General features: G+C 54.8%; 1 pseudogene; it reads right to left on the reverse strand.

Annotated features, from left to right (window-relative positions):
- Window positions 1–165: 165 nt before the first annotated feature.
- On the reverse strand, window positions 166–10,646 carry LOC129023715 (mitotic-spindle organizing protein 2B-like; annotated as a pseudogene).
- Window positions 10,647–11,137: the final 491 nt, after the last annotated feature.

Below are 11,137 nucleotides of genomic sequence, written 5' to 3' on the forward strand. Positions count from 1 at the left end.
ACCTGCATAAAAACCTCATTCTAAGTTTGTGCCATAATATCATCAAAAAACAGTAGAGAACATATGACCCGGACCCTCTGCATCTCAGAAAGACTTATTATCAACTGAAGGAGACAACACATAGCCTTTGCTGGGGACAGTGGTGTGACAAGTCTCTGGCCCATCCTAGGTGCTGCCCCACACCTGCTGCCTTCTTCCAGGCCCGCCCCACTTGGGCAGCCTGGTAGCACTGGGCTGGCGGGGTGCCCTCTGGCTGAATCCTTCGCGGCCACTGCATTCCAACAGGGCTGGCGCTCCCCTGAGGGAGGTGCTGCCTTTGTTTCTCCCTGAGGAGACACAAAGCACAACCAATAGGAACGGACGAGCCCCGTAACTGCAGCACCTACTGTAGTGTGCTCCTTGAGCAATGTTTGTGTCTGCACATTTCCCTCAAAGCCACTTCAAGCTGAAAGCCCTGTATCAGTCCCGAGTCCTGAGGCTCAGAACTGCCAAAGGCAGGTCATGCCCCAGAAGCCCTTGGCCACGGGTCCATTTAGGGAAGGGTAAGCGTGGCTGGTCCGTACTTGGCCTGGACAAGGAACCTGGTCTGCCCTGATGGCGCCAAGCAGCAGCAGCAGCAGGGACTTGCTGCTTCATCCTCCAAGTGTGTTCACGCTGAACTGTACATCTGAGCTGCCTCAGATGGTGACAGGCAGGAAACACTGCAGTCACCAAGTACTGGAGTTGAGTTTCTGATTTTGATTTTGGAAGCTCTCACATTGTTTCCTACTTACCCGAGTATTCCGCAAACAGTGGTCAAGCCTTGTAGGGAAACCCCCTGAAACTATTGCTATGGAATAAAAGATGAAATGCTCCTGATTATTGTAAATACAAAATTGCATGCAGGATTGTGTAAAGACAATGCCAGGTCGGACTGCCAGAACGAGCCAACAGCGCGTGATGTGCTTCCCCCTGCAGAGAGCCTATGAATGGACGTGCAGTCAGGGAGGTTTCACATCACCAAGATTCCTATCCCAGAAAAGCAGATGTTCATAGCTCTGGGAATGGAATGTGACCCTTGTGGAGAGCCTATAAACGGATGCATGGAGGGGGGCGCCCGTCCATATGGATAAGATAGGGCTATAAATGCCCTCATCTTGCCACGGCTCTTCTAGGCCTCTTTAGGGTGAAGGCAAACTCCCTTCTGAGAATTTCTGGTCTAACCAGTTGTCTAGCTTCACGTCCGGTTTCCATGGATTGTTTGTAACCAGCTTTTGTTGCAATTGTTACTGCTGATTAATATCTTGCTAATCATAGGTTATAGAAAGACTGTTTCTGTTCTAAGGCTCTGTTAGAAATCACTGATGCACACACTATATTGTAAATTCTTATCTCTGTATACTCGACTTCTACATACAAATGTACTGTACTTCTACATACAAATGTTATGTTAAAGAATTACTTCATCCCCATGTGACCATCTCACCTCATAATCAAATGACCCTAAATCCCTCACTAACCTACCCCCGCCCTCACTAAACTTAATAATAAATGCTGGTATATCCAGTGCATTGTTGGCACCACGGGACCAGAAGGCTGTGACCCCCCTGGACCCAGCTTTCACTATCTTGTTTGTGTCTATTACTTTTCAACCTGCCGATCTGCCTAGGAGCAAAGAGAGAGCCCTGTTGCATTGTGGGCTGCTGGCCAGATCCCTCAATAAAGCCTCTTGCACTTGAGTTTAGCTACTGGATTCCATGACTGGGTTCCTCCCGTGGTCTGAATGCTTGAGACTTTCCTTCTGACCACCAGAGAGTCCCAGATGAAGACCACTGGTTCAGATTTCCCTTGATTTGTAATTTGCTTACTCCTTTTTGTGAAGATAGAAAGATCTGCAACCACACTTGGGCCAGAGCTTTATTTTAATGGGATGGATTTCTCTGGACTTGGTGTTGTCAGCATCAGCAAGACTGAGAGGACCCTCCAGGGGACAAATGTGCTTGGGTAGAAGGCTTGCCTGTGGGGTCACAGCCCCCCATGTGGAGTACCTTGGCCAGGGCTCTCCTTTGCTCTGGCCTGGTAGAGTCTGCCCCATGGGCTCTAACCAGGGCATGTGTCCCCTGCTTGACTCACAGTGTTGGGTCCCCCATTTTGTCCCCCCAGCTTTGTCCTGACCAAGAGTGTGCCTTGACTGCTCTGTGACCTGGTCAGCTGCATGCTCCCCCTGCAGGCTTGAACCCTAGCTGGGGCCTTGCTTCTTACCAGACACTGATAAACATGTTGTTTGTTGCCTGAAACAGTAAAAGATCTGACATGTTGCTAAGCATGTGGAAACTGGCCCCGCCCCCAGCCAAATTCCTTGCACTCTTATATAAACTCCACACTCCACCCGCTCACTGCAGCATGCCTAGGCAGAACCTCCTTCCTTGCTGTCCCTCATGAGGCCATACTGCAGCCCTGTGTGTATGGAAGTTCCCCTAACGTATGCTTTGGACTGACCACCCTCGCATTAAGTGCTTCTTTCTTTGGAATCCCAACTGGCTCTCATCCCAACTGGCTCTCAGTCACCCAAGTGGAAGGTCTGGGGCAGTCCCTTGTGGGAGCTCTCCTGCCACCACTTTTGGGGTGAGACCAGATGACGGTTCAGCCAACAGAACACTCAGTCTCAATCCTGGTTCTTCCCTGGCCTCTTACCAAGTTTAGTCAAATAGCCTGCAATTGGAAACTGCGCTCTTGGAGAAAAGATGCAACCAGGTGTTTTAGGGATCCATGAGGACATTTCTGTTTCACCATTTGTCACCTTGAACAAGTGGAGGCTCCTGTGTCTGAGACACCATGGATCTTGGCTACTCCAGAGGCCACTCCAGCTCCCTTTCCACGCCAATACTGAGAAGAAAATTCTCCCCAAACCCCTGCAGGGATAGGCCCTCCTTGTGAGAGTTTCTGGGGAGTTTGTCCTCAGAGAATGAGATATTTGCTGCTCAGTGGGTGGTGAAGTTTATGGTGGTGTCACGCTTGGAACTCTGTCAGCTTGGCACACTCAACTCAAGAAAGACAGAGTCAGAGTTGCCCAGAACCAAGGAGGGGTGCAGCCAGAAGCATGTGGTGGGTGAAGTTTGGCTACCTCAGTCTACCAGTGACTCGTGAAAAAGGCATGAAGCAGAGAATGGCCACCACGCATTTCCTTTGGTACAAACTGCCATTATTTTAGTCTCCACTGACTGGTCAGGGGGAAGGACCCCGTCTCCCATGAGCAGATGAGCCCCACCACCCTGCAGCAGCTCCCACAATGGGCCAGCATCCTCTTCTGAGGCCACAGTCCCTCTGCGGGCCAGGCCAGACAGAGTCAGATCATCTGTAGCCACGGTGTTTAGGTGCCCACGTGCTCTCAGGGTGACTCATGTCCAGCTCCCCACAGCACACGGCAGGGCAGGCTGCAGACCTGGGCCTGACTCAGATCTGGCTTCCCTTCAGCTTGGTGCCATCTGAGCTTCCTCTCTTCCCCTCAGTAATGACTTGGTCCCTTCTGGAAACAAGGATGAGAGGGAAGCAGAAAGGAGGAAATAAGGGTTTTGAAATTTTTTAAAATTTTTTTGGTTTTTAGAGACTGAGTCTTGCTCTGTCACCTGAGCTGGAGTGCAGTGATGCAATCACAGCTCAGTGCAGCCTTGAACTCATGGCCTCAAGCAATCCTCCTGCCTCAGCCTCCAGAGTAGTGGGACTACAAGCATGTGGCCACACCTAACTAATAATGCTTACCTTTAAATCTGACAGGGCTGACAAACCCTTAACATAACTTTAAGCCATAATGGATATTAAGAAAACAATTCTGGAACCCTTCAGGAATCTTGTGCTCTTGGGGTTAGTGAGGAGCCCTGTTCAGGCCTTCTCACTTTATGAAGGACGAGGAGGCCCAGAAGAGAACGGCCTGCAGCATCTTGCAGTGGGAAAACCAGCTTTTTTTTAGCTCTGCTCCCTTGGGAGGGGCTAGTGAGTCCGATGGGTTGGACAGTGGGGTTGAACCAAGTATTGCTGCAGGTTGGAGTGGGAGGGTGGGGTGACTGATGTCCCCAGGCCTGCTCCCTGGAGGATCCTCCTATGCACCAAAAATAGTCAATGACCAATGAATGTTAAAACAGACTTCATGCTATAATCCCAGTGCTCTGGGAGGCTTAGGCAGGAGGATCCCTTGAGGCCAAGAGTTCAAGACCAGCCTGGGCAAAAAAGTGAGACCCTATCTCTAAAAAAAAGAAACCCAAAAAACAAACAAAAGCTGGGCGTGGTGGCCTGCACCTGTAGTCCCAGCTACTCAGGAGGCTGAGGTGGGAGGATCACTTGAGCCCGGGAGTCTGAGGCTGCAGTGAGCCGAGATTGCACCACTGCACTCTAGCTTGGGTGGCAGAGGGAGACTACCTCTAAAAAAAAAGAATTAGATTAACAAAACTTAAAAATATAAAAATAAAACAACAACAAAACCAAAAACACCCTGGCTCATTCTCTTCAAGGTCAGTGCTCCTGCTACTCTGAAACCAGCTGGTGGCCACTCGGCATTTTGTGAGTCCCTAACGAAGCAAACCCCAAAATGCTGCAGCCTGTCAGCCTCTCATGATCTGGGGAATCCCTGAAGCTGCGGAGTGGGCCAGACCAAGCTGGGATGCCCTCTGCCATTTACCTTTGGTGTGGCCTGTGTGAGCCCGACTCCCCACCATTTCCCATCTGGGCAGAGCTGGTTGGGGAATGAGGATGTGTCCCTTCCTGCTGGTCCCAAAGGATGGCCTTTCTTGTTTTGTAGTGGCAGCGCGAACTTGCGGCAACATGGGCTGACCAACATTTGTGTTAGGAAGGAAAACGAGCAGAGGTGAGGTGAGAGAACTGAGAGAGAAGGAAACCACCACTGGCCCTGCTTGAGAAGCAGCCGCAGCCAGGGCAGGTGGCATCACCAGTGGTGTCTCACTGGCGGGGGCAGGGGCAGCACAGCAGGCCCTTTAGTCTGTGGCTTGCCTAATACTCCTGTCGGACAGTGCCGTTCCAACACATTCATGACATGCCTTCAACAACCCCAAGTCAGGGGCATGAGCCACACGCAATTTTTTTTTTTTTTGAGACGGAGTTTCGCTTTTGTTGTCCAGGCTGGAGTGCAATGGTGCAATCTCTGCTCACTGCAACCTCCACCTCCCGGGCTCAAGCGATTCTCCTACTTCACCTTCCCAAGTAGCTGGGACTACAGGCATGTGCCACCATGTCCGGCTAATTTTGTATTTTTAGTAGAGATGGGGTTTCACCATGTTGGTAAGGCTAGTCTCGAACTTCCGATCTCAGGTGATCCACCTGCCTCAGCCTCCCAAAGTGCTGGGATTACAGGAATGAGCCACCGCACCCAGCCACAATTTAAATTTTCTAGTAACCACTAAAGTAAAAGAAAATGTGAAATAAGAATTCAAATAATATATTTTAATTAACCCAAAATATCCAACATATTATCATTTCAACATGTAATCAGTACATAAGTTTTTCACGAAATGTTGCAATCACTTTTTTTTTGTCCTTTTTATTTAAATAGAGATGGGATCTCACCATTTTGCCTAGGCTGGTCTCAAACTCCCAGACTCAAGTGATCCACCCACCTTAGCCTCCCAAAGTGCTGAAATTACAGGTATGAGCCACTGTGCCTGGCCCTGCATTCACTTCTGTTCTTTTGTTTGTAGACACTGGATCTCGCTATGTTGCCCAGGCTGGTCTCGAACTCCTGGCCTCAAGTGATCCTCCTGCCTCAGCCTCCCAGTGTTGGGATTATAGCTGTGACCTACCACGCCCTGCATTCACTTTCGTACCAGTCCTTTGGCACCTGCTGTGCGTAACACACTCAGTGCAGTGACCATGCCAGCCATATGTAGCTCGCGGTTCCTGTATCAGGCAGCACAGCTCATGTGAGACTCACGGCTTCCACATACCAAACGTCATCTTACATGCTCTGGGCAACTTTAAAAAATGTGTAGTTTCCCTAAACTTAGAGACTGCTTGACTGAATTTAGTTTTCCCTCAATAACTCCAGACCCTCACCACAAGCATCGCCCCTCTGTTCTGGGGTCTTCTGTTTCCCCCTCCCTGTGGGTATGAGTGAGCCTGGTGGTGGTGCTCCCCGCAGGCCATCTGGATGGCTGGGGAACAGGCATCCAGAGACGCTGGGGTGCCTGCTGCAGTTCACAGAGGCAGGCTCGAGTGGGCCTGGCCCGCGGCCTGGAGAACTCCACACCCAAGTCTTGTGTGAAATCTATGGCCTCCATTCCCACCAGCTGGATCACTCTGACAACCCCCCCTTATGTTCTCCACCCCAGATTCTGCCATTACTGGGGCAGCCGGAGTTCCGTGTGTTCAGATGCTGCAACACGTGGGCCTCAGAGAGCTCTCGGTATCCTATCTGCAGGCTTTGCCTCTCACTCCGTAGCACACTCCTGGTGTGGCCCCACCTCTGCCCCACTCCCTTCCACCTTCTCCCCAGGTTTCCCTCTATCCCCACGGGGCATCCCCCAGGGCCTCTGTGCCCTCATATCCTGGCCTTCTGCCGCCCAGCCTATAGGACAGAGCCCTCGAAGAGCAAAGACCCTGAGGGGCCCAGCATGCCAGGCCGCTACTGTCCTCGTGTTTTGGGCATCCTCTCACTTCTCTCGGAGTCCCCGTTCACTCACATGGCACCCCGATCCTCCTGGCCCATTTATGCCTGTGTTCCCAGCACCACGACCCCCGCATACATCTTTTTTTTTTTTTTTTGAGATGGAGTCTCACTCTGTCTCCCAGGTTGGAGTGCAGTGGCGTGATCTCACCTCACTGCAACCTCTGCCTCCCAGGTTCAAGTGATTCTCATGCCTCAGCCTCCTGAGCGGCTGGGATTATAGGCGTATGCTACCACAGCTGGCTATTTTTTTTTTTTTTTTTTGTAGAGATGGGGTTTTGCCATGTTGGCTAGGCTGGTCTCTAATTCTGGACCTCAGGCCATCTGCTCGCCTTGGTCTCCCAAAGTGCTGGGATTACAGGCATGAGCCACTGCTTCTGGCCCCCGAATAAATCTTGACTGTGTCCTGCCACCTCCCTCCTCCTGCCCTGGGACCACCAGCTCCTGGACAGCACTCTGCCTCGCCCACCCCCTCCCACCACCCCAGCTCACACCTTCGGGGCCCTGCTGACCCCTCCTGTCCCGCCCTGTGTAACCCTTACTGCTCTCCTGCTCAGAAGCCTCCTCCTACCTCCATCACTGGTGGTTTTTCTCGCCACCTCTCATTGGACCGAGTATGACCATCTCACTTCACTGCCACACCCTCTGCACTGAGAGCCGGGCCCGGCACCCAGAATCCCTGAGTGAGTGGCAACATCCCTTAGAATGACAAGGACTCTGTTCCCAGTTTCTTCCTCCCTGTGGAAACCTGCCCTTCAATTGCTCATCTCAGCCTGCAGTCCGTGCACCCCTACCCCTGCCTGTCCCTCAGCCCCTCCTCACCCTCCCTTGGGCCTGAGCTCTGGGTGGCAGTGAGGTGGGCGCTGTGGGGAGGAGCGTACAGGAGGTGCAACCAGAGCCCCGTGGGCTCTCACAGGCCCCTGGCTCTGGGCCCCTGGTTTCATCACACCTGGTGACACCTGGAAGGTGGCCCCAACTCAGGAGTGAGGCAGGCAAGGGGGCTGAGTGCTGGGGTGTGGCCATGGGACCAGCACGAGGCATCTGTGTGGTGCTGCCCAGGAGGCTCGGGGAAGGTGGGAGCCTCTGTTTCAGCCTCCAGACTTCCTGTCCAGGTAGGGGACAGCTTCTAAGAGGCTGAGGTGTTTGTCACGCCTGGGGCTGTGCTCTCCAGCACGGCACACCACCACTCGGCCTGCTGTCCTCCCCTGGGGTGGGCGGAATTCTTTACAGGGCACAAGTCTCACCACAGTTCGCCTCTGGGGTGTGGGATGTTGATCCTGTCCCCAAATGCCAGCCCAACTGTGGGCCGTAACATGTCTCTAATAAACAGAGCCAGAAATCGTGCCCTGTCGCTAAGCCACAGGGCAGCGATGGCCTACATGGTCCTGCCCTTGCAGCTTACAGGTTTTCCTGCCTCCTGGGGCCAGGCACTTTCCATGGAAACAAGGGAGAGCACCAACCCCCAGAGATAAGCCAATAAACACGCCCTAAGAAGGAACAGGCAGCAAGAGAGGCGGAGGGAATGGGGCGGGGTAGGGGCTGGAGAGAAAGGTGAGTGTGTGGCAGCCGGGCTGTGGGGCAGAACCGGAGAGGCTGCAGGCCAAGGGCCCAAGGAAAAGAGGGGTTCGCAGTGGGGTTATTGCTCCTGGCAGAGAGAAAGGAGGCCTCTGGAGGTCAGAGAGAGACACAAAGAGAGCAGACAGAGCGCGGGGTCAGTGAGGCCTGTGCGCAGGTGCCTGGGGCCTCTCAGGGCAGGGGGACTGGGTGCCTAGGCCCTGCCCCTATGGGGGTGGCCGGCTCTCTGCCCCTTCTCAGGATGCCTGTGTGGGTGTCCTCATGCTTCCAGGTGGGGAGCCAGCTCTGGGCCTCCTTCCAGTGGCCTGGGAGGTTTTGCTGCATTTCAGAGGGAGCCGTCGGGAGCAAAAGCAACATGTGGGGAGGATAAGCAGGGACCGAGGCTCCACCATGACACACTCTCGGCCTCAGCATCTGCTCAGCCCCAGTCACCATGCTGGAGAGAGAGGAGCCCCTTCAGGCCCCGCAGGCCTCTGTACTCTGGGAGTTCTGCCTCTGACTCCTGTCCTGCAATCCTGAGACGGAAGCTGGCCAGGGCTGGCCAAGCCCCTGCACAGGACCTGGGCCCAAGCAGGGTACAGGCAGGGTGTGGCAGGAAGACCTCTGCCTGCCCTGCTCCCTCGGCACTTTCCTGGAGGTTGTAATGCCACAAGACAGGACCAAAACTGTGCTGTTGTTTTTTTTTCGAGAGGAGTCTCACTGTCACCCAGGCTGGAGTGTAATGATGTGATCTTAGCTCACTGCAACCTCCGCCTCCTGGATTCAACCAATTCTCTTGCCTTAGCCTCCAGAGTAGCTGGGATTACAGGCGTGTACCACCACACCCAGCTAATTTTTGTATTTTTAGTAAAGACAGGGTTTTACCATTTTGGCCAGGCCGGTCTCAAACTCTTGACCTCAAATGATACGCCCGCCTCAGCCTCCCAAAGTACTGGGATTACAGGCGTGAGCCACTGCTCCTGGCCCAAAACTGTGTTTTAAAAAAACTTTTTTGGGGGTGCTGGGCGTGGTGGCTCACACCTGTAATCCCAGCACTTTGGGAGGCCAAGGCGAGCAGATCATGAGGTCGAGATATCAAGACCATCCTGGCCAACATGATGAAACCCTGTCTCTGCTAAAAATACAAAAAAATTAGCTGGGCTTGGTGGCGCATGCCTGTAGTCCCAGCTACTTGGGAGGCTGAGGCAGAAGAATCACTTGAACTCGGGAGGCGGAGGTTGCAATGAGCCGAGACAGCACCACTGCACTCCAGCCTGGCGACAAAGCGAGACTCTGTTTCAAAAAAAAAAAATCTTTTTTTTTTTTTTTTTTTTTTTTTTTTTACTGACAGGTTCTCACTCTGTCACCCAGACTGGTCTCAAACTCATGGCCTCAAACGACCTTCCCCCCTTGGCCTCCCAAAGTGCTTGGATTACAGGCATGAGCCCCTGCGCCTAGCTCAAAGTCGTCTTGATTCCTGACTTTGTGGAATGGAGGCATGAGTGAAGAGGTGGGGAGAGGCTGAGGTGGAGGAGCCCTGGCCCACCTGGAGCACCGTGGGGCACGCACTTTGCGTCCACCTGGCCTGGACATGCCTCCTAAGGATAACAGCGAAGCCAGGGAGCAGAGCCCACGGATGGGCCCTACAGGTGCTGGGCTGAGACCGACAGACAGGCGTGGTCACTCCGGGCCATGCTGCCGCTGTGCTGCGCCTGCCCCTCTCCGCCCCACCCCCCGACCACTGGGGCAGGGACAACGGGCCCGGCTCTGACCTCGGGCACGCTCGACGTGAGCAGAGACACGGCCGCAGAGTCCTGGGGCTCGCTCGCCAGCCTCTGCCCGGCACACATCGACTTGAGCATTTGGAAGACGGCCACGGGGGCCACGTTCAGCTTCAGCAGGTCCACCAGGGTCCTGGCGGGGACAGACGCGGGGCCGGTGAGCCCTCCCCGCCCAGCGCGGACCTGGGCCCCTCCCTGAAGACCTGACAAGGGCGGGAGGCTCCTCCCGACCAGCGAGGCTGGGTTGACAGCGAGAGCACAAGTGGGGGCGTCGGGGGGCGCACGGCCCCCACCCGCCCCGCTCACTTGAACACGTCGGGGTCGATGCCGCCGCCCGCCGCCTGCGCCAGCTCTTACAGCTCCATCTCAGCGCTCAGCGCCTTCTTCCGCCGCAGTGAGAGCTTCTGCCGGGCAGCCTCCAGCCCCGGGGGTGCTAAGGGCCCCGACCCAGGCCCTACGCCCTGGCCGCGCTCCCACCGTGCCCCCTAGCAGCCGCGCCCGCCGCCTTCTCCCTGCAGCGCGAGTGCCCGGCCTACCAGGCGGCCGTGAATGACCGCAGGGGCCCAATCCTTGGTGGTCAGAGCCTCCCTGATAGAGGTCCTGGCCAAGTATTGGTCATACTCGCTTAGGTGGCAGCACCCAGCCCAGTGCCTGTCATACATTGAGCGCTCAATAAATGCCCGTTGCAAGAAAGCGGGCAATTGTTTTATCCGCGCCGGTGCCCCACTAGGGGGCGCTCCAAGGCGGCACCAAGCACCCTGCTTACGCGCACGCGCACTCCTTGCTGGAGAGAACGTGCATGAGCTTTATGGTAAGGGGTGCAGAGGTCGCCACTACGCAGGCGCGTTCAGTGGCCGACTACCCGCCACACTCCTCCCTCGCCACCTCCCCTCCGCCACCAGGCCGGCCTTCGCTTTGCACACGCGCATTTTGATGTAGCGTCCTAAAGAAGCAGAGGCGCTTTTCCCGCGTGACGCCCCGCGCAGCCTGATGATGACATTTCGGCACCGGGTGGCCGAATAGCGGCTTCCAGCTCAGAGGCGGGCAACACTATGGGTCCCACAGCTGTGTGGCGGGGGACGCGCGTGAGACGGTCCCGCGCCCCGGCGGCTTCCCCGAGCCCCTGCCGAGGCCGTCTCCATTCCTCCGCGAG

Source organism: Pongo pygmaeus, chromosome 23, assembly GCF_028885625.2.
Source record: "Pongo pygmaeus isolate AG05252 chromosome 23, NHGRI_mPonPyg2-v2.0_pri, whole genome shotgun sequence".
NCBI lineage: Eukaryota > Metazoa > Chordata > Mammalia > Primates > Hominidae > Pongo > Pongo pygmaeus.